Raw genomic sequence first — 20,487 nt, forward strand, 5'->3', positions numbered from 1 at the left:
GGCCATTGATATATGTGGCCCTTTGTTCTCCCGCAGAACCGTAGGAACTTATACAGGGTACACGATATTAAGTGTTACCAACTTCACACTGCTTGTATCTGTAAAACGGCTCATGACATCAACGTCAAAATTGTACTAATGACAGTTCAATATATTATTTATAAGCTATCAAAAGCATTTGCGTCTCAGTTTTGTTGATTTTTTTTTCTGTGATGGAATTCAAACGCAATGGTGTGATTGCGTTATATTTGGCTGGAAAATCACAACCAGCCATTGTTCGTGAGCTCAGTCACCTCAAAGTGAATAAAATGTTTGTGTATCGCACTATAAAACGTTACAATGACACTGGTAGCATTGCAAAACGCAATGGAGGTGGACCAAAAAAAACTGCAACAACGCCAGAAATGGGTCGGAAAGTGAAGGCTCGACTTGAACGAAATCCACGTCGAAGTGGAAGAAAAATGGCCAAAGAACTGAAAATATCGCAAGACAGCATACGACGCATATGGAGAAATGAGCTCAAGGTCAAGGCTTACAAGTTCCTAACAGCACACGATCTTTCACCCCAGCAAAAAAAAAGTTCGGTGCGAAAGAGCAAAGGAGTTTTTGCGCTTGCATGAACGTGGCGAATTTCCTAACATTGTGTTTTCTGATGAAAAAAATTTCCCAATTGAGCAGTTCATAAACACTCAAAACGATCGTGTTTACTTGACCGAACGCTCATATGAGAATTTGAGCCTACGTATGGCCACTCGCTGATGGACGCTCTCCAATCGTTTTTATCGAGCCTGGTGTCCAAGTGAATGCGACTTATTATCGGGAAAATGTTTTAGAAGCTTCTCTAGAGCCGTGGACACGCAAACATTTCGGTCGTAGACCATGGACGTTCCAACAGGACTCGGCACCGTCTCACAAAGCTCGAGTGAACCAAGAATGGTTAAAAAATCACGTTCCACACTTCATTTCGTCCACACAAGGGCTTTCGCATTCGCCGGACGAAAATCCGATGGACTATTCCATCTGGTCCATTTTGGAGAGCAAGGTGAGGACTAAAAAATATGCGAGTATGGATGCGCTGAAAAAAGCGATTATACGAGAATGGGCCAAAATACCTCAAGATCACATTCCTGCACCATGGAACTCATTTTTTGACCGTTTGAAGGCTATAGTCAAGGCAAAAGGTGGTCATATCGAGCTAAAGTGAATATATGTTAAAATTGTAATCATGTTTGAACAATTTTGTCTTTGAAATCAATAAAAATTAATTTCACACAAAAAAGTTATGGTGTTTTGAATAGGTAACACTTCAGCCTGTATATAGGTGAAATGGTGGAAGCGCCGGTCTGGTACTCTTCAAGTAGCACTAAAGCGCCTTTTTGACTCCATTATGAGACCTCCAACAGGCAGATATCTACAGCCAGCCAGAGCTGTTGATATAATGGAGGAGATCGATTGGACTTAGGTTGCCGCACTGTCCCAGGCTGTCGAAGAAAGGAGCTCCCAGTGACCAACTTATATATATATTTTTAAATAATTTTTTTCTAAATCTAAACAAAAACAAAACTTCGACATTAGGTCTGTTCATGAAGCAAATAATTTGTAGCAATTGTTACAAATCAAATCAATTGCTATCAAGTTTTGATGTGCATGTATCCAAAAGACTTGCAAGGTAGGGGAAAGTGAGAGAGCCAATTGGCATTTGATTTTGAGGGGAAGTTGCAAGTTTTTACTGCATAAAATTAAGAATTAAGAATTTGCAAGGGAGAATATCAGCTGAGCGCAAAGTAAAAATAAATACGAATTCAAATTTGCGAATTTTGTCAAAGTTCTGTACTTAAATAAAAATGGTGATTTAAATGGAGAATGAAGGTAAATATATTTTAGACAAAATTTATAAAGTTTATTTGAAGTCAAATACGGAATAGGAATCAGCCAATGATATGCAGGTATGCACTTCTGAACCACAGCCTCCTGTCACCGCTGCTGCAGTTTCCGAAATGCAAATCGAAAGCATTGAAGGCATCTTTTGTGTTTTTTATTTGTACTTCCTGGTTATTAACTAATTTGGCAATATTTAGACTTACATGCATAGACGGAAGCAAGGAAAATATCATATGAAGAGAGCTCTGATTGCCACAACAACACAATTGCGAATGAAATGTTCTTCAACTGACAGCGAGGATGAAATGGAACAAATTATTGTGGACAAATTAAAATCATGTGCAGCTAAGCTCGTTATTTTGCATTTTATTTACTTAATCCTTCTTTAACACGTTGACTGCCGAGCGAAATTTGCTGGTTATCACACAGCGCCGCAAGTGTGCATCACCACCACACCAAAAACAATGCGCCGGCACCCATTGCCCGGCGCGGCAGTCAACGTGTTAAATGTAATACGAAGTAGGTTAGGTTAGGTTGAAGCGGTTGTCCACTGTGGGACACACTCAGGCTCATGGCCTATTGTGATGCCGCGTGGGGAACTAGCCCTTATCCCTCCTAAAACCAATGTGTACTTTTCGAAAATTTTGTAAGATCCTTAATTTCGACAATGCCGGAATCTTCCAATTCAGTAAAGGATTGTCCAACCAAAATGGCGAGTCTACGTCTAGATAGAGCAGGGCAGTGACACAAAAGGTGCCGGATCGTTTCTTCCTCGTCTAGACAACTTCTGCAGAAGTCATGTGTTTGCACACCCATTCTCTGGGTGTGCCTACCGATTAAGCAGTGCTCCGTAATAACTGAAATTATTGTGTTAAGACTGTGCTAATCTCTTCTTAGTAGAAGTTCCGTGCGTTTAGCATTAAGAGTCGGTCACAGCTGTCGTGCGATTCTGCAAGTGGCTTCATTACGCCATCTTTCATTCGCTACTCTTACAAATCATTAAGTGAAATGACTCAGCCATCTCGTTAAAAGATGCGCGGCGTTTCTTGACTACCTTGGAGGTTGTCGACTGTTTTGTGAGGGATTTTATCGCCGCCTGGCTATCAGTGAAAAAGTAGATATCATCTATAGGGATCGCATCACATCGCACCAGTGTCACAGCTTTAATTATTGCCATCAGTTCAGCCTGAAATACACTACAGTAGTCGGGAAGCCGAAAACTGAAGGAGATCCCCAGATGCTCGAAATATACCCCTTCGCCCACCCTGCCTTCGAGTCTTAAGCCATCTGTGTATACCGGAACTGTATAGTCCATCAGTCTGTCCCCAACGTGCCATCCACGATTTTACCAAAGTAGCTTAACTGATTTTTTTTTTTTTAATTTTTGTGATTTACAATTTAATCAGCTGTTCATAAGACTTGCAAATTGTTACTGATTTTGCGTTCAGGTACTTTTTTTTTTTTTTTGATATTTTTCTCTTGAACAAATTCTCGAAAATTAAGTTACTAGAAAATTTTTACATGAACAGACCTAATATTGAATATAATATTTATGAACATGTGAACGTTAACACTCCCGATAATATCTTTCACTTCGTGCTTGAAAAATGCTTAGCATTCGCTTTTGTTTCGACTTACTGGAGCGTATTGCTACCTCAATTACTTTTGCTTGGCACGAACTTTACTCACCCATATTAGTTTGTTTCAGTTTTGTATATTTATTGCGTAAACTGCTGAAGGCTAATTCTTTGTATTGAATGGATTAAATAATTCGTTACAGTTGTACAGTGGGCACACAATTTATTCGGGCACTCTGCGTAGTACGTAAAAAAGTGCGTGTAGCATAGTATATATAACAGAAGTGAAACTTTCAAGGCAGACAAAGAAAGAGGGAGAGACCCGAGAGAGAAAGAATATATATGTATCTAAATAAATTCGCAACATTTGCAGAGAATACAAATCGGCACAATTTAAAAAAAACGGAGACGGGTCGACCGGTGTAGATAAACGCCGGACACAAACCGAAGCAACAACGCACACTACTCCGAGCGTTTATCACCGCATTGCATAGCCTAAAAATTTTACTCTCCATTCTCATTCGACACACGGAAGGGTTCCATCGAAAACAGGCAGAGGAAGCGAAATGCTGCAAAACATTTATTCGTACACTTTCAGATCATGATATTGTTGCTGTAAGGTTGGTTTTTCTTAGTTTTTATCGCCTATTCAGTTTAAGTTGCACGTAATATCTCGATTGAACGCGACAAAATGGGACGAAATGCGGATTTACCATTAGAAATGCGTAAAATTATACTTGGAAAAGAGGTCTCTGCGCGAAATCAGCAAAACAATTGGCAAATTGCATTCTACGGTGCAAAGTGTTAATGCAACTTACGTTAATACTGGTAAATTAGAAGTTAATCACCACCAATCCGGAAGACGAAAAATATTGACTCCACGTCAGGAACGCAACATAGTAGCATCACCCCGCGAGCTGTAATTCCACAATTTTTTTTATTTTTATTTTTTTATTAATTTTTTTTTATACTTTTCCAATATTAATAAAAACCATAAAAAAATGGATAGTAAAAATGTTTTTCACTTCTTTTAACTTAGGTTCAAAAATACCTAAAATTAAGTCGTCTAGACCAGAATACCCCCTTAAGTTCTCTAATCCCAGAAATGAATTTCGAAGTTTTTGTTCCTTAAATATTGAATAAAAATGTTATTTTTTACGAATGTATTAAAATTTTGTGCTTTTGTATAGATCATGCAGTATCAGGTGTAAGTATCAGGTGTATATAAACTGTGAGTGTACGAATAAATTGTGTGACCACTGTATATTATTTTACCATAAAATGGTGATTTGCTGCGAATGCAAGAAGCCTTTAATCGCATATTTCATCCTATTGCTAATATTTTCTGCGTAAATGAGGTTAAGTCAGCCTCTTACCGATAATCATTTATTATAAAAATTAAACAATCAGGTGTTAATATAGATTTTCATAATGGCATTATAATAAAACAATTATTCATACGAATATTATTTAAAAGCATCTACTAAACGCCAATGCGGATTAGCGTTAATGAGGTTCTACAACATTATTTTAAGCATACCTACATTCTGTCAAAAAAGTACCGGGAATTGTTGAATAAAACGCAAAATAAATATGCAATCATAAAATTTTATTTTGTCGCCTTCAAAATAGGCTCCATTCGAAGCAATACACGTATGCCAACGACTATTCCAGTCATCAAAGCACCTTTTAAACGCATTTGAGGAGATCTTCTTCAGCTCCTTCAGCGAATTCTCCTTAATGGCCTCTATCGATTCAAAGCCGCGTCCGCAGAGTGGCAATTTAAGTTTTGGGAAGAGGAAAAAGTCACAGGGGGCTAAGTCCGGCCAATACGGTGGTTGTTCGATGGCATTTGTCGAGTTCTTGGTCAAAAAAGTGTTCACAATATGAGCCTTGTAAATCAGTGCGTTATCATGGTGCAAGATCCAGGAGTTTTCTTTCCACCAAATGGGCCGTTTCCTACGCACATTCTCTCTCAAACGTCGCTAACTTCCAAATAATATTCTTTATTTACCGTAGAACCATTTGGTATGAATTCCTAGTGCACAACGCCATGATATTCAAAGAAAACGAGTAGCATGACTTTCACTTTTTACCGACTCTGACGCGGTTCTTTGGGTTTCGGCTCATGTGGATAGCGCCACTTGCTCGACTGGTTGACTGCTTTGCATGTCAAACTCATATACCCACATCTCAAAACCTGTTAGGATGCGCTTAAATAAATTCTTTTTCACAGTATTTCCTTCCAAAGAGGAAGGGGATAACGGGCTTATTGTTAAGAAAAATGATTTAAACATCTACACAGATGGCTCAAAACTAGACAACAAAGTGGGTGTTGGGGGTTTACTCCGATAAACTCGAAGTATGCCAATCATTTCACCTACCTGATCATGGCAGCGTATTTCAGGCGGAAGTCACTGCCATAAAAGAGGAACTTACGGTAATAAAAACGAGCGTATTATCCATAAATGAAGTTTTCATTTACTCGGACAGTCTAGCGGCAATAAAAGCGCTTGAATCTAAAACACACTCGCTAAAAATAGTCTTAGAATGTTTTAAACTACTAAATGACGTCTCCAAGTGCTACAAGTGCACCTTATCTGGGTGCCAGGCCACAGGAATATAGCAGGAAACTGAACTTGCTCGAACCGGAACAACGCTCGATCTCACACCGGATAAGGCGCTGCTACCCATGCCTATAGCCACTTGTAAATTACTTATAGACAGGGAAACCATCAAAAGGTAAATACAATCTGGCAAAACCTCACAACTTGCGAACTAAGCAGACAGACATGGCCGAACTGGAACAGCGGTCGATCGAAGATCTTGCTAAGATTCAACAGGGAATCTATAAGAAAAATGATAGGTGTTTTAACAGGTCATTGTTTAATAGGCAGCCACGCTAGAAGGTTAGGACTACCTTACTTCGATTTCTGTAGAAGCTGTCTAAATACAGAAGAAGAGGAAACAGTCAGACACCTTTTATGTGAGTGTGAAAGCCTAGCTAGGAGAAGGCTGCGCACCCTCGATACAGCATTTTTAACCGATGTAGCGGATATAGCCCATCTAAAGCTAACGAAGCTCTGCTCGTTTATTAAAGTTACCGGATGGTGTGAAAAGGAACACGTAGGGTAAGGATAAGCTCCAGTGGTATCACAATGGGCCTGCGAAAGGTCTAAGTGTGTCTTTACGACAACCACCCTACCTACCTACCTACCTAGGTTGCGCTGGATAAACATTGGGTCCGAATTCACTTGCTCAAGCATGACTTCAGCCACCTTCCCCCGATGAATTTTTTGAAGGAAATTCATTTCTCTTGGAAGGAGTCGAGCAGTCACGCGTCTCATGACCCATTGATGGTGTAAAATGTTACGAATTAATTTGTGAGCCACGGTAAGGTCACAAGCTATCCCCCTCAAACTTAAATGATGGTTTTCCACCACCATTTCCTTGACTTTGTTGACGTTTTCATCCGTTGAAGACGTTGATGAGCGACCAGATCGGGACAAATTTTCCACGACCTTTCGGCCCTCTGCAAAAGCTGGTATAAGGCTCGTAGACCCGTGTTTTTGATAAGGCACACTCGCCATAGGTTTTCTGCAACATTTTCAACGATTCAGCACACGAAATCCCGTTCAAAACAAAATTTAAGATTCTTTGTTCGATATTTTTATCCATAGTGAAAATCGCAGAGCACACCTGCGGTTGAGTGATATAATTACATAAATGCCAAAAAATGCTAATTGACAGATCTCGCTCAAACTCTGCGACACTGTAGAGGACAGTTGGGCCAACATTCCAGCAAAAAAAATGTAGACATATCTGAAACGCGCGCTTTTTAAATGAACAATTTCCGATATTTTTTTGACAGAATGTATACATGCATACATACATACAAGCATTAAAGGCTAACAATCAATTCCTCTGCTGATTGTTCGATTACAAAAATAAAAGAACGCGAATGCTAAGTAAACAAAAACAAAACACGAAGTTATATTGAAGAGTAGCGTGGACACGCAAAGAACCTGTTGTTGGCCAACAATTATTGACAACAGAAACATAACAGACATTCACATAGGTGTGTATGTGTGCAGCGGATTCGGGGGGAGCATAGACCATTCGGGCTTTGGCCATTAAACCACGCAGCTGCAGTCAACACATACGATCGCATACGTACATACATGCAAACATATACATAGCCCCGTATATTTATATGTTGCAGACAATCGCTGGTCAATGCAATCAATGAGCCAAAGTCAAGGCTGCGGAACCAGAACTTTGCAAGTCAAGAAGCACAACAACAAGGTCCAATGAAAACTAAAAAATAAGTACATGTTTATATTTACGATCTGTGTGCACACACGCCTAAGTTTTAGTTACTTTGCGTTTGCTTGGAATGCGACGGCAGTTTCTACGAGTATATTAACTACTTTTGTGTATTTAATGTGCATAGTAGCTGCTGTTCTTTGAAACCGACTACTGACCATATTTCGCAATCAAAGCCATCAAACTAGGCTATAATTTTCTGAGGAAATTGTGTCCACTGGCCAGCCATCCAGCCAGCCAGCCATCCATCTATCGTATCTAACAGACCAATTTAGCTTTTGCGTGAAAGTTACGCCACGCACACGATTAAGAGTAGTTTTATGCAGTCTGCTTTGTCCATTTCACTGATATTTTTGTATTTCCATGTGTATGGATGTATGCGTAACATATCTAGTAAAGGAATTTTAAAAAAGTGCTAAAAGCTTGGGAGGTCGTAGGGTAGCAGAATTTGATAGTTGAAATTGAAATTCGAAAAGGTCGAGCCAAGGAGCACCAGGAGATTTGGTGGCACTCAGGCTAAAAAGCCCATTGTATTTAGAGCTCTGGAAAGAGGGTAGATAGTCAAGGAGGGAAGGAAAAAAGTATCAGAGAAAGAGATAGGAAAAAATAGAGATAGAGATAGTTTGGCCTGTGAGAATTTTCAAGATTCTTTGGCAAATCTGTAGATATCCTCCAGTATTAGAGAACGAATATTACTCACATTCTCATGACATCGAAACCAAAAATTCGTAGGCGTGCTCTAGCAAAGGCAGAACACTCACAGAGGAAGTGCTCAGTGCTATCCGCCTCCTCCAAGCACGGCATGCACATTTGGTCCGCAATGATTCCAATGGTGGTCATATGCTGACCGCATGGGTAGTGTCCTATAATGATACCCACCATCAACTGAACGTCTTTTCTTCCAAGTTTTAGTAGAAAGTTTGATAGTACTGGAGTAATTGAGTCTAGTTGATTTGGCAAAAAGCCTGGAAACCCACTTCGAGGCCACAGTCGAAACTGGGACAGAATTGTGGAAGAGCCCACTTGCCTAACAGCCTCCGGATCACCCGAAAGCGGATTCATTTCTCAACATTGGTTGTTATGAGGGGATTTAGTACTACAATCTGAAATATCTATTGCCCCCGGAATCTCTCAGCAAAGTAGAAGACGAATTTCAGAAATGTCGTTCAGCTAGGGAAATTATTTAAGTTTGGGCCAATGATTTTCAAGGCAGAAATACACTCGGAAATATTAGAAAAATGTTTTTCTTAATTTGGTGTTTCATGAAGATTCGAACCTACGTTCTCTCTGTGAATTCCGAATGGTAGTCACGCACCAACCCATTCGGCTACAGCGGCCGCCTCAATATTCCCAATATTCTCACGAAATTCGAGTCCGGAACAACCCAGCTTCGAACCCAGAGAACCACTCTTTCTTACTCCATCGGCATTTTACCAAAAATGTAAGCGTTTTTATTTTTATAAATGTTCCATGGAACTTGTATGAGAATTGTACCATCCAAAATTTGATCATAAATACCAGCACAGCCAGTTGCATAGAAATTTACGCAAGGCGTTTTCACATAGTCTGACTTAAACCTCTACCTGCGATTATTGCACCATCTTAACTAAAATTTACTGCTATACGCACACATACATGTGTAAGTATTCATTCATTTAAGCACACACACACATATGCATGGATGTATGTGTGTGTGTGTGGTAGCACTGTGCTTAACCGTCATTTCATAATTTGCGCGCTTCAGTGCCTCAAAGAATGAACAAAAAATTAAATGAAACAAAAAAATTAAACCGGGACTTTTGGTAATTATTAACGCAATTCCTGTTTATGTCATGACTGGTGGTTTATAGCACTCTTCCAAACTTCTCTTATCTCTTTCTGGCTATATTCTTATTTTGTCTGCTTGTTAGTTGATTTTTAATTTCATTCTTTTACTTTCTACTTTGTGGTCAGTGATTTATCTGGGAGCTGTCTACGCCGTTTGGTATATTCTGACCAACTGTGCTTCACCGAGTAAGTGTGTATGTGTGGTCATATGTATTTAAGTTCTGTCAACACGAAAGTATTCACTTGAATGTGTGTGCATATATACATACATACATACACATGTTGCGACAGCTGTCAAAGCCCGGACATGCCTTTTTATAAGATTAGCGGCACGTCATTACTGCATAAATTACTGAGATTAGGTGTTCTATTAATGCATCTCACATAAAAGCAGTTATATATTTACACACAGTACAATTAAATGCATTAAGTATGAACGAGGGGAGCACAAAAAGATCGCCTAATAGAGAGGTTGCAGTTTGTTTCTTAGCACTCTGTACTTAATAACTTAAGAGAAGCGCAAATCAATAAATAATAAAGTTGCAATGTCACTCAAGTCGGTTCATTGACATTTGAGATATCGTAAAATAAGCAAATCAATCGGAAATAAATTATCAACTATAGAGAAATTTAGGGTCCGCGCAGTCATCTGTATATGGCGGTCTTACCCAGAAAAACAATGATTTATAAAAGGAATAGGTAGGTAGATGAAATGGTTGAAGTACCACACTGGCACTCCCCAAGTAGAAATAAAGCGCCGTTTTGATACCAGTATGAAAACTCCAACAGGCAATATGACTCCTATGACAAAACTCCTACAGCCAGCCAGAGCTATGAATTTGGTGAAAAAATTGATGGGATTTAGGTTGGTCCACTGCCCCAGGCTGTCGAAGAGAGGAGCGCCCAGTGGCCTTAATCGTCTAGCGGCCAAACGTGGACATTTATAGAGAAAGTGCTCAACAATCTTCTTCTCTGAAAGGTCTCCACAGCTTCTGCAATTCGGGTTAAATGGTAAACCTACCTTTACGGCCTGTAAGCTGATCGTCCAATGACCGGTAAACACAGTCACGAGTTTGGAAATTTAATGGCGTGGAGTCCTCAGGACTTTCTGAGTCCTCCTTCTATTGGACTGAGCCCCAAATGGAGCTTCATCTTTTCTACGCTTGCCTAAAAAATAAGTTGTGCAACTCCCCTTTACCTATAGTCAGGAGAATGCTATGGACCGGATAGGAGATCTCTGAGACCAATTCAGTCGAGCCTTTCCTAACAAGCTCATCAGCAATTTTATTTCCCTCTATGTTCTTATGTCTTGGGTCATGCTCAGATCAGGGAGATGTTACCTGTACACTCAAGATATTTGATCTCTTCCTTACAGGAGTTGATCAGTTTGGATCTGCTCCATGGCGTTGGCAAAGCCTTAATTGCGGCTTGGCTATCGGAAAAAAGTTAATATCTCCCTCGCGCCCACGTTGCTTAAGCATTTTGCATGCCTGCAAGATCGCAAAGACTTTTGCCTGAAAAACACTAGCAGTATGCGGCAATTTTAAGGAAACAAATACATTGGCTGATTTAGAGAAAAATCCTGCGTCAGATTCCATCTTGGAACCGTCAGTGAAGACAGAGATACTAACTTCGGTACACATTTTCCCCTCGTTCCAATCGTGCCTACTTGGAAAGATTGCCGTGGCACAACCCTCAAACTCCAACTTTTGGATAGTGAGATTTGTCCGAAGTTCAGAGAAATACTAAGTTGACTGCCCAAAAATGCTGCCATTAAAATCGATGTTAAGTAAGTGCAAAACGACGTTCAGGACGGCACTGGGGCAAATTCTATATGTTCCGGTGATGCCGATGCATGCAGCCCTTTGCTTTCTCCTCAGTGTAGTAATGTTTTATCGATTCCGAAGGCAATTCAAGCAAGGTGGATATTCATTTGAAGACGATCAACGTCCAAGCAGGTCGAGGATGTCAACGCCCTCAGCCAATATTGGAAAAAAAACGGAGAGTTTTTGCTGGGAAAGGCAGAACTAATAATTTCGGTGTACTCGTAAAATGGATGTCGAATATGCTCACAGCACTTCAGACGCAACAGAATGGGGAGTGCTCGCGCGAGTTTTTAGATCTGTGATCGAAAACATGGCTGAAGTTATTAACTATTTTTTAATATAAATGATCGGATGTTTATTTCATTATAAAGAGGAAGATATGCCGTTAATAGTGGAAAATAACATCAGACAAATGACCACCACGACCACGCTTACAGGGCAATATCCTTTTCATGAAAATTTCCATACCCGAATTGTAAAGTGGCTGCCCTATGTCCTCGATAGCCTCACGAATTCCATCTTTGAGGTCTTGAATCGACCCTGGGCTGTTGGCGTAGACCTTCTCTTTCACATCCAGGCATAAAAAATCGTTAATCATCTCTCGATAGCAATAGATAACACCTGTTATTGGAAAACCCTTTACACTAGAGGTGTCGTTAAGCAAAATATGGGCTCGAGTTGTTCCTTTTTTGCACAATTATGAGCCCACTAAGAAGAGTTTCGTACATATGCGAAGGTGGCCTTTTACATTTTGGTATTTTTTAGCATAAACTTACTTACTTGAAAAACCGAGCTCGCCCAAAAGATGGAATTAACTCATGAAAATTTTCGTGCTATGATTTATCACGATTTTCAAAGTGGATTATTGAGACAGGAGTGCACTGATAAACTTACTTCAACTTTTATCTTATTTTTTAACATTTCAATATTATACGAGTATTATATATGTTCCCAAAATTATAAGCCGATCTGAGCAAAACTTTTGGAGTTATTGTCCAATTAGTCTCGCGTCTTAGCTCTGACAGGTGCGAGCGTTCGGGAAGGCAGCGCGACTCTCAAACTTTTAAACGCGTTTTTCTCAAAACTACTTTTTGAGAGTCGGTGATCACTGCCATTTAAAAACTACTTGACCGATTCATTCCAAACTTGGCACACATTTTCTTCATATAAAATGCCTCCCCCGAACGTTTAGTTTATTTTTTTTTTTGACATGAAGGGGGTTCCCGCCCACAAAATGGCGGAAATTTTCGTTGAAAGTAGAAGTTTTCACTTTAGACCGCCACCAAACATTTTTAAACGAAGAAAAAAATAAGCGGACAACGTTGTGGGGAAGATTTAATGATACTTTGACTAAATTTGAATTGGTTTTGGTTTCAGATAATTTCCGACCGAGATACAGTGATTACTGCAAAATGTTTTTTTTTTAAGACGTTCCCGGACATGGTTTGTTACCGGCTTATTTTTAAAGTTAATTATAGCACGTAAAATTAGTGAAAATATTGAAGTGCACGGCTCCTGCAGACGATCTCCCAAGCGTCCTCCAAAAAAAAAACGTTCAGCGGTGGACAAAATATCTCCGGTTTGGATTATCTGAAATCGAAAAACCAATTAGATTATTCTTGCGGATAGATAAATCTGACTATTAATCGAAGGAATAGTCAAAATTTTAATTTTTGATTCAATCGCAGAACTTTCTACAAAACTTTTCGCGAAAAATCGCCTAAAAAAAATCATCAGAATTCGTATTCCTTCGATTAATACCTGGAGAATAAGTCTGAGAAGGTTGTGTTAAAATTTCAAGACGATCGGTTCAGCCGTTTTTGAAAAATCCTGTCCACTGACTTCGAAAACACGGTTTTGAGAAAAACGCGTTTAAAGTTTGCAAAGCACTTTACATAGGGTAAAAATTCTCTGAAACGCCTTTTCAAATTGGCGTGTAACCTCGAAAATATTCACCGGAACAATATTAAATTTTTTGTGTGTATTCTTAAATATATTTACATTAGGAAAATAAAATAAAAACAGAATCGATTTTTTGAAAATTCTAACTGTATATAACCTCTTAGTGCGTCATTAGAGTACGACATCTATGTTCTTTTTGTTCCCGAGCATCAAAAAAATTAAATGCGTGGTCAACGTTTTTCAACAACCAAAAAAGCGGTCGCCAAATCCATTTTCAATATTATTTTACTGTGTTTTCATAATAGGGCGCAAAATATAAAAGGCGATGACTGCTCTACACAGCTGCCCAAAAATGTATCGAAAGGGAAAAATAAATCCATATTTAATTTCACGCCGCTTCCTCCTCATGCGGTGAACTTTTTGAACTCTCTCGTATGTAACCGTTTACATTATGCAGTAAGCGTGTAAATATTCATGTAAAATGTAACATTGCTCGATCTGCTTACTGCATTGCTGATTTACATAGGTGCCCGCTAAAATGAATATATGCTCGTATGTATATGTACATATTATATCCCTCCAACTTTCAAACTCCTCACAATAACTTCACTTTACGGAGGCTTAAGAGATTAGCATTCATTTCGATACACCTGAAAAACAACAATGTTTGTATCTCCGCATGCTATAGAGCGTAACCATGCAGGTAAATAAATAAGGGATTTTAACTCCGCATATTTGTATCTGTATATATATGTATGTATGTATGTATGTATGTGCCCACAATGAGCATCCTTGATATGCACTTGACGACGACCTTCTTGTCTGCGTTTCTTTTTGTCCTATTGTCCTCCTTCGATCTACCTTTTACCACCTCTTTACTGCCCTCAAAGCGTTCAAAATCGCAAGTCGGTGCTCATCAAATCGGTTAGTCTACCTTTCTACACCATTAATGCTCTTATTATTGTACCTATTAAAAGGGGAAAAAAGTTTAAGTTGAATTTCCACAAAGCAGAAGAAGTGCCTGCCGTTTTTCTGTATCTCCAACAAGAAATGTAACTCTGTCCGTCTTTGTATTCGATTAATTCGTTGCGTTTCAATACTGATGAGGTTGTTTTGCTGAGTTGGTTGATTGGGTTCTTCAAGTAGTGGTGCTTGAATTAATATTTTCCTACTTTTATTTATTTATTTATTAAATTATATTTTCCAAATAAGAAATTAATAAAGAAATATCGCCTATTTTCATTCTTTAAAAATAACATAAATCTCTTGAAATCCAAACATTTGAACCTAGTTATTGTTGCTGTTGTACCAGCTGTTGTACTTGAGCCGAGTATCAGTTGAAATGAAAGAAAAAGAAATTGCCGAAAAATTGGCCAACTGCGGAACAGCGTTTACCCCACAGTGACCAGACGCAACAATCAGAATCAGTTCTATAGGAATCATGACAATTCTGATGGCGCTGCTGGTATTGAGCAACATCATCTTGTATGGCTGTATTATCATAGTTTTGTGGGGATACTACATTCAGACGTCACGGCATATAGTCAACTCCTTTTCGTACTGTCGATTGCAGCTTTGAAATCGACGAAAAGATGGTGTGTGTCGATTCTACTTTCATAGGTATTTTCCAAGATTTGGTGTATTGTGAATATTTGGTTGATGCTAGACTTTCCAGGTCTAAAGCCACACTCATAAGGTCCAATCAGTTAGTTGATAGTGGGCTTCAACCTTTCCCACAATATGCTCGCTAAAACCTTATAGGCGATATTTAGAAGATTAATCCACACATCACATTCTCTGTGACATGAGCAGCTATGACTGTTTAACAGGTTCGAGAAATGTTCCCTCCATAATTTAAGTATGCTCTGGATGTCAGTCACCAGATCGCCATCTTTGTTCTTACAGGAAAACGCCCCGGTCTTGAAACCTGCAAGCCGCGGCAGCATGACATTCCTCGTCGTACCAATTGTTTTTTCGGGCTCGCCGGAATCCGATTTTTTCTTCGGCGGCGATACGTAGAGAACGAGAAATGCTGCTCCGTTGCTCGTGCATTCAGGTTTGTTGGGCAGTACTCTGAGAAAAGGAGTGAGAGTCGAGTGGCAAATCTTCTGGCTGTCTGTTTCCGATTGCAGCTTTTCGATATTGAACATTCTTTGCGTAGGTAGATGTACGTTTTTTGCTGCACAGTAGCGTGTGCAACAAGGTAATGATCCGAGTCGATGTTGGGCCCTCGGATCGTACGTATGCCTAATACACTAGAAGCGTGTCTTCCATCTATCACAACATGATCGATCTGGTTTCGTGTTTTTCGATCAGGAGATCGCCAGACGCCGGAATCGAGTGCGGCAGACTATCATGTTTTGGGCCCCGGCGAAGTCTATCAGCCTCTGTCCGTTACCGTATGTTTCGTTGTGCAGGCTGAATTTTCCGACTGTGGAACCAAAAATTACCTCCCAGCCCACCCTGGCGTTGAAGTCGCCAAGCAGCGGGGGCAGCGCTCATAAGAACGTTCCAGGCGCTCATAGAAGAAATCTTTGGTCGCACCGTCCTTCTCTTCCGTCGGGATGTGGGCGCAAATGAGCGAGATGTTAAAAAGTCGCACTTTAATCCGGATTATTCCAAGACACTCGTCCACTGGAGTGAATGACAGTGCTTGGCGACGAAGTCTCTCTCCCACAACAAATCTGATCGAATTTATGCTCCTTTACATAGCAGCTGTAGTAGACGTCGCAAGGTCCTATGCTTTTCTTGCCATGGCAAATGATGTCAGCTTTTACTCTCACGAGGACATCAAACAGAGGCACCTTCCCCATTAAGGGTCCGAACATTCCAGTTGCAGTTGCCCTCAAATCGTAGTCCTTAGATCGTTGGCAGAGGCCGTCATCAGTATAGGAAGTTCTTATCCGAGGCTTTTGTACACCTTTCATTCATTGGGGGTAATTTTAAAGTGGCGAGTCCCAAATCCAGCGCACAACCAGCTACCTTGGAATACTTCGCTTTCTCACGTTAGCTCACTCCCGAACGGGTGTTCGAAAACTACCCAGAGGGTACTTCAGCTAATCCCGGAGTGAGCTGCTTGTGGTGCTGCCTGAACCATATGCAGAAGAATCGTCCTAGCCACTCCCAAGTGAATGGCGATCAGTAACTTTCCCCACTTGCGTGGACTTCTACTCGTACATATGGAACCATCCTTCTAAAATCATACTTGTCAAATAGAATCTCATTTGTTGAAATTGGAAATACTAAATCCCATACATTTGTGTCAACTTCTTGAGTTGCAAAAGGTAGCATTCTACGCCCTATCTTATTTATACTTTTCATTAATGACGTTGGTCGCTGTTTCAAGTATTTGAAATACTTAACCTGTGCAGTAAGTATTGTTACGAGTACATGACGTTTTCCAAGTCCATGAGTCCCCTTTCGCTGACTGAATATGTTTCAAATGTAACTCTTATCTCAGTCAATGAAATGCGTGATGATGGTTTTATTTGTGATTCGTCTTTTACGTTGATTGCCCATACTAACTCTATTATTCCGAACTCGTACCCTAGAAAAATTTTACTAATGCTTTAGTCCGTTCGAAGTTGAACTTTGCCTCCGTGCGAGGAATCCAATGTAGTCCAAGTTTGTACGTTTTGCTCTTCAACCTCTTCACTTTGATACTCCCTTGCCACCCTACAGTGCTAAGTGTATGCTTATCAATGTTCTATCACTCGAGATCCGAGGACTCGTTCAAAACTTAATGTTTATATTCGATATATGGAAATATTTGGTGCCATTGACTGCTAAATAAGATTCAATGTTCCTAATAGAACACTTCGCTCTTAAAATCCTTTTTATGTTGAAGTTCCCAGATCTAATTGCCTTCATTTCGCCACTCTTACAAGAGGACTTGAAGAGCTTAATCGGCTTTCTAGAAGTCTTGGCCTTGCGACGCCAAGGCCTCTGTTTAAATCACTTGTTGAGTCTTATTATTTGTCAAATAAATTATCTACTTAATTTTAGTTTCTAAGTGAGTGAGAGGGATTTAACCCATAACTTCCGGACTGAGTAAAGATATTACAAGCACAAAATCATTGGGTTGTGGCTGCCTCAGTATTCATATGTCCAAAAAAAAAGCTGTGTAAAGCTGTCAAGTTATTTATTTACTTATTGTATTTTTTGTTTCATAACCATTAAATAAGTTATAACTTACTTTTTAGGATTCGCACTGTATTGGACGCCACAACGAAACAAAAACTGCCTGCGTAAATGCGCAACACTCCAACCTCTGGCGAACTGAATAAGAAACACGTAAATTTACCCTATAATCGGCTTGATGCATTGAAGTGCAAGGAGGATAATTTTTTAACGATCAAATATTTTCCAATAAAATAAAAAAAAAAACTATTTAATCATATCAAAAATTGTAAATTATACCACGCGCACCACGCCTACTAAATGCAATATCGTTCCCTATGTATGGGCCTTTCTTAAATGCAGTTACAGGCTAAGGCATTTGTACATCTTTTCTTGTTGTTGCTGATAATATATATGTATAAAGGATTCCAACTCGTTTCACATCCCCCCTGTTCTCCAGGCTTTGCTCCCTTAGATCTCTTAGACTACTATTTGCTCCTCAATTTGAGGAAATGACTGACGGGAAAAATATTTTATTTATACGAGGCGGTGATTACAGAAACGAATGATTTTTCAGACTTGCAAAAATTCTATTATCTGGAAGTGATCAACAGACTAGAACAGCGTTGGACGAAGTGTATAAGTCTAAGAAGAGACTATGTCGAAATATAAAAAATGAATTTTTTTTAAGTAGTTTTTTTTTGGCATGGACTTTTCATATAAGTACATGATTTTTCGTATTTTAAAACTTCTGGTGTATCTCGGTTAGTCCCTATCATCTCGGGCATCGCAACAGAAACTATTTGCAGAATATACGTTATAGGGAGCACGAGGGCCTAACCACGGTGACTATGTTCGGGCATCATCAGAAGATACCCCATGTCTGTGCTTAGTGGGTTTTTTGACAAGTCTCTAAATTCGCCCATGGAAATACTACGTAGTTTGGCAAAAATTCTGTGACAAATTTTATTATGCACACGGCGAGAACAAAACATTCACAAAAAAAAGTTCCGTTAATTTTGTTTTCGTACGTAAATTAGTTCCAAAAAGAATTCGCAGACATCCTCTTAGAAAGCAGAAAATCTTGTGTAGGGAATTGAATGTATCGACCAGATCCATGTCAAGACTAATTAAAGATGATCTCCACAGGAAAGTCTTCCGTCGCTCAACTGGCCATCTTCACAGATGCAAGCAGCTTTTTCTGTGGCGTACGGTCAACGACCATGAAAATATTTTTTCCACAGATGAGAAAATTTTCACTGCTGAAGAAGTTTTTAATAAGCAAAACGACAAAATCTATGCTAGTAATCCAAGAGATCCTCAATTTGAGGAAATGACTGACGAGAAAAATATTTTATTCATACGAGGCGGTGATTGCAGAAACGAATGATTTTTCAGACTTGGACAAATCCTATTATTTGGAAGTGATCAACAGACTAGAACAGCATTGGACGAAGTGTATAAGCCTAAGAGGAAACTATGTCGAAATATAAAAAAAATGTGTTCCAAGGGTTCAGCGTGGCCACCAACCAGCCTCCGCAATGATTTGGTGTAGGCTGTCTTGTAAAGTCGTTACATCTCTTTATTTCTGCGTAAAAGGGGTTAAGACCGCGGCAAAAGTGTACCAGGAAGATGTCTTAGAAGGCGTGGTGAGGCAGTTAAGCAGTACTCTCTTCAATGGAGAGCATTGGATCTTCCAGGAAGATTCCGCTCCAGATCATAAGACAAACAAGGTCGATGGTAAGCGCTAAATTTATCTTCAGTATGTGTAGCCGAACGGGTGGGTGCGTGACTACCATTCGGAATTCAGAGAGAACGTAGGTTCGAATCTCGGTGAAACACCAAAATTAAGAAAAACATTTTTCTAATAGCGGTCGCCTCTCGGCAGGCAATAGCAAACCTCCGAGTGTATTTCTGCCATGAAAAAGCTCCTCATAAAAAATATATCTGCCGTTCGGAGTTGGCTTGAAACTGTAGGCCCCTCCATTTGTAGAACAACATCAAGACGCACACCACAAATAGGAGGAGGAGCTTGGCCAAACACCGAGCAAGGGTGTTCGCGCCAATTATATACATATTTTTTGTGTACCATTGGCATGACCTCTGACATTCGAATTGTAGTAAAGAAGCGAGTAAATTCAGAGTTGTAATCGTTTACTTTCGAACTCGAATCTTCAATGTCACGGACGACATTATAGAACAGTTCTGTCTAAACGATTTAGAGCGAATTAATCCAGAATGTCGATTTTGAAAGCAGACGGCGATTGGACACTTTTCTTCGTTATTTTTTTCGCTAATGTTCAAAGCTAATTTGCTAGATTCGTAACATAAATTTTATGAGGTTGGTAGCCTGAAGCCCAGCGCCCTTTCGGAAGACGTGGAGGCGAATTTTAATGGAAGCAATGATTCACTCCGAACTGTGATGCTATGATGATGATGATAAATGTTCAAAGCTCCGTTTTGCTTCGAGGCGTATTTTCCTCAAGGGCTACCTTAATTACATTATTGCATTATTTTGTCTTCCATGACAAAAAGCAAGAAAAAGTACCCAAATATGCGTCAAAAGTTTCAATAACACCTTGCAGATGGGGATAATTGTTTTTTTTTTGTGATGTTTCTCCATATTACCTGATTTAAAAAAAATCTTCATAGTTCAGTTGTCTCACAGGTAACCGTACTTCTTCTTGAATCTTATCAATTTTCTGAGTTCTCTCAGTCAGATCCGAATTTTACTAAAATATTACTCGCTAAGTATTCGATTTAAACTCTGAGAGCCTTAATTTTCAATACTATACTTTTTTTCATACTACTTTTTTTTTAGAATATTTTAATAACAGAACTAATGGAGGCTTACTCGCCTGTAGTAGCGCATTACTGATTTCATGCACTACCTACTTTGACAGCCAGCACTAACAACAACAAAGTTAGCGTCAGTTGAGCGCCAAGCTGTGGCTATGTGTATTATGTTCGATTTTCGATCGAAATTGCCACTGCTGCACCTCCGTTTGCTGGTTGTGCCTTGCTTGTGG

The 20,487-nt window shown here is 39.6% G+C and overlaps 1 protein-coding gene across 2 annotated transcripts in view; it reads left to right on the forward strand.

Annotated features, from left to right (window-relative positions):
* LOC129244964 (uncharacterized) overlaps window positions 1–20,487 on the forward strand; it is a 56,690-nt gene that overhangs the window by 1,408 nt on the left and 34,795 nt on the right. Inside the window, exon 3 of one of the 2 annotated variants that reach the window (XM_054882894.1) lies at window positions 17,542–17,654. The exons of the other annotated variant lie outside the window; for it this stretch is intronic. The gene's annotated coding sequence lies outside the window, so the exon portion shown is untranslated. Of the gene's footprint in view, window positions 1–17,541; window positions 17,655–20,487 lie in introns of those variants that run through there. 2 annotated transcript variants of the gene reach the window in all.

The sequence above is a fragment of the Anastrepha obliqua genome, chromosome 4, assembly GCF_027943255.1.
Source record: "Anastrepha obliqua isolate idAnaObli1 chromosome 4, idAnaObli1_1.0, whole genome shotgun sequence".
NCBI classification, from domain to species: Eukaryota; Metazoa; Arthropoda; class Insecta; order Diptera; family Tephritidae; genus Anastrepha; species Anastrepha obliqua.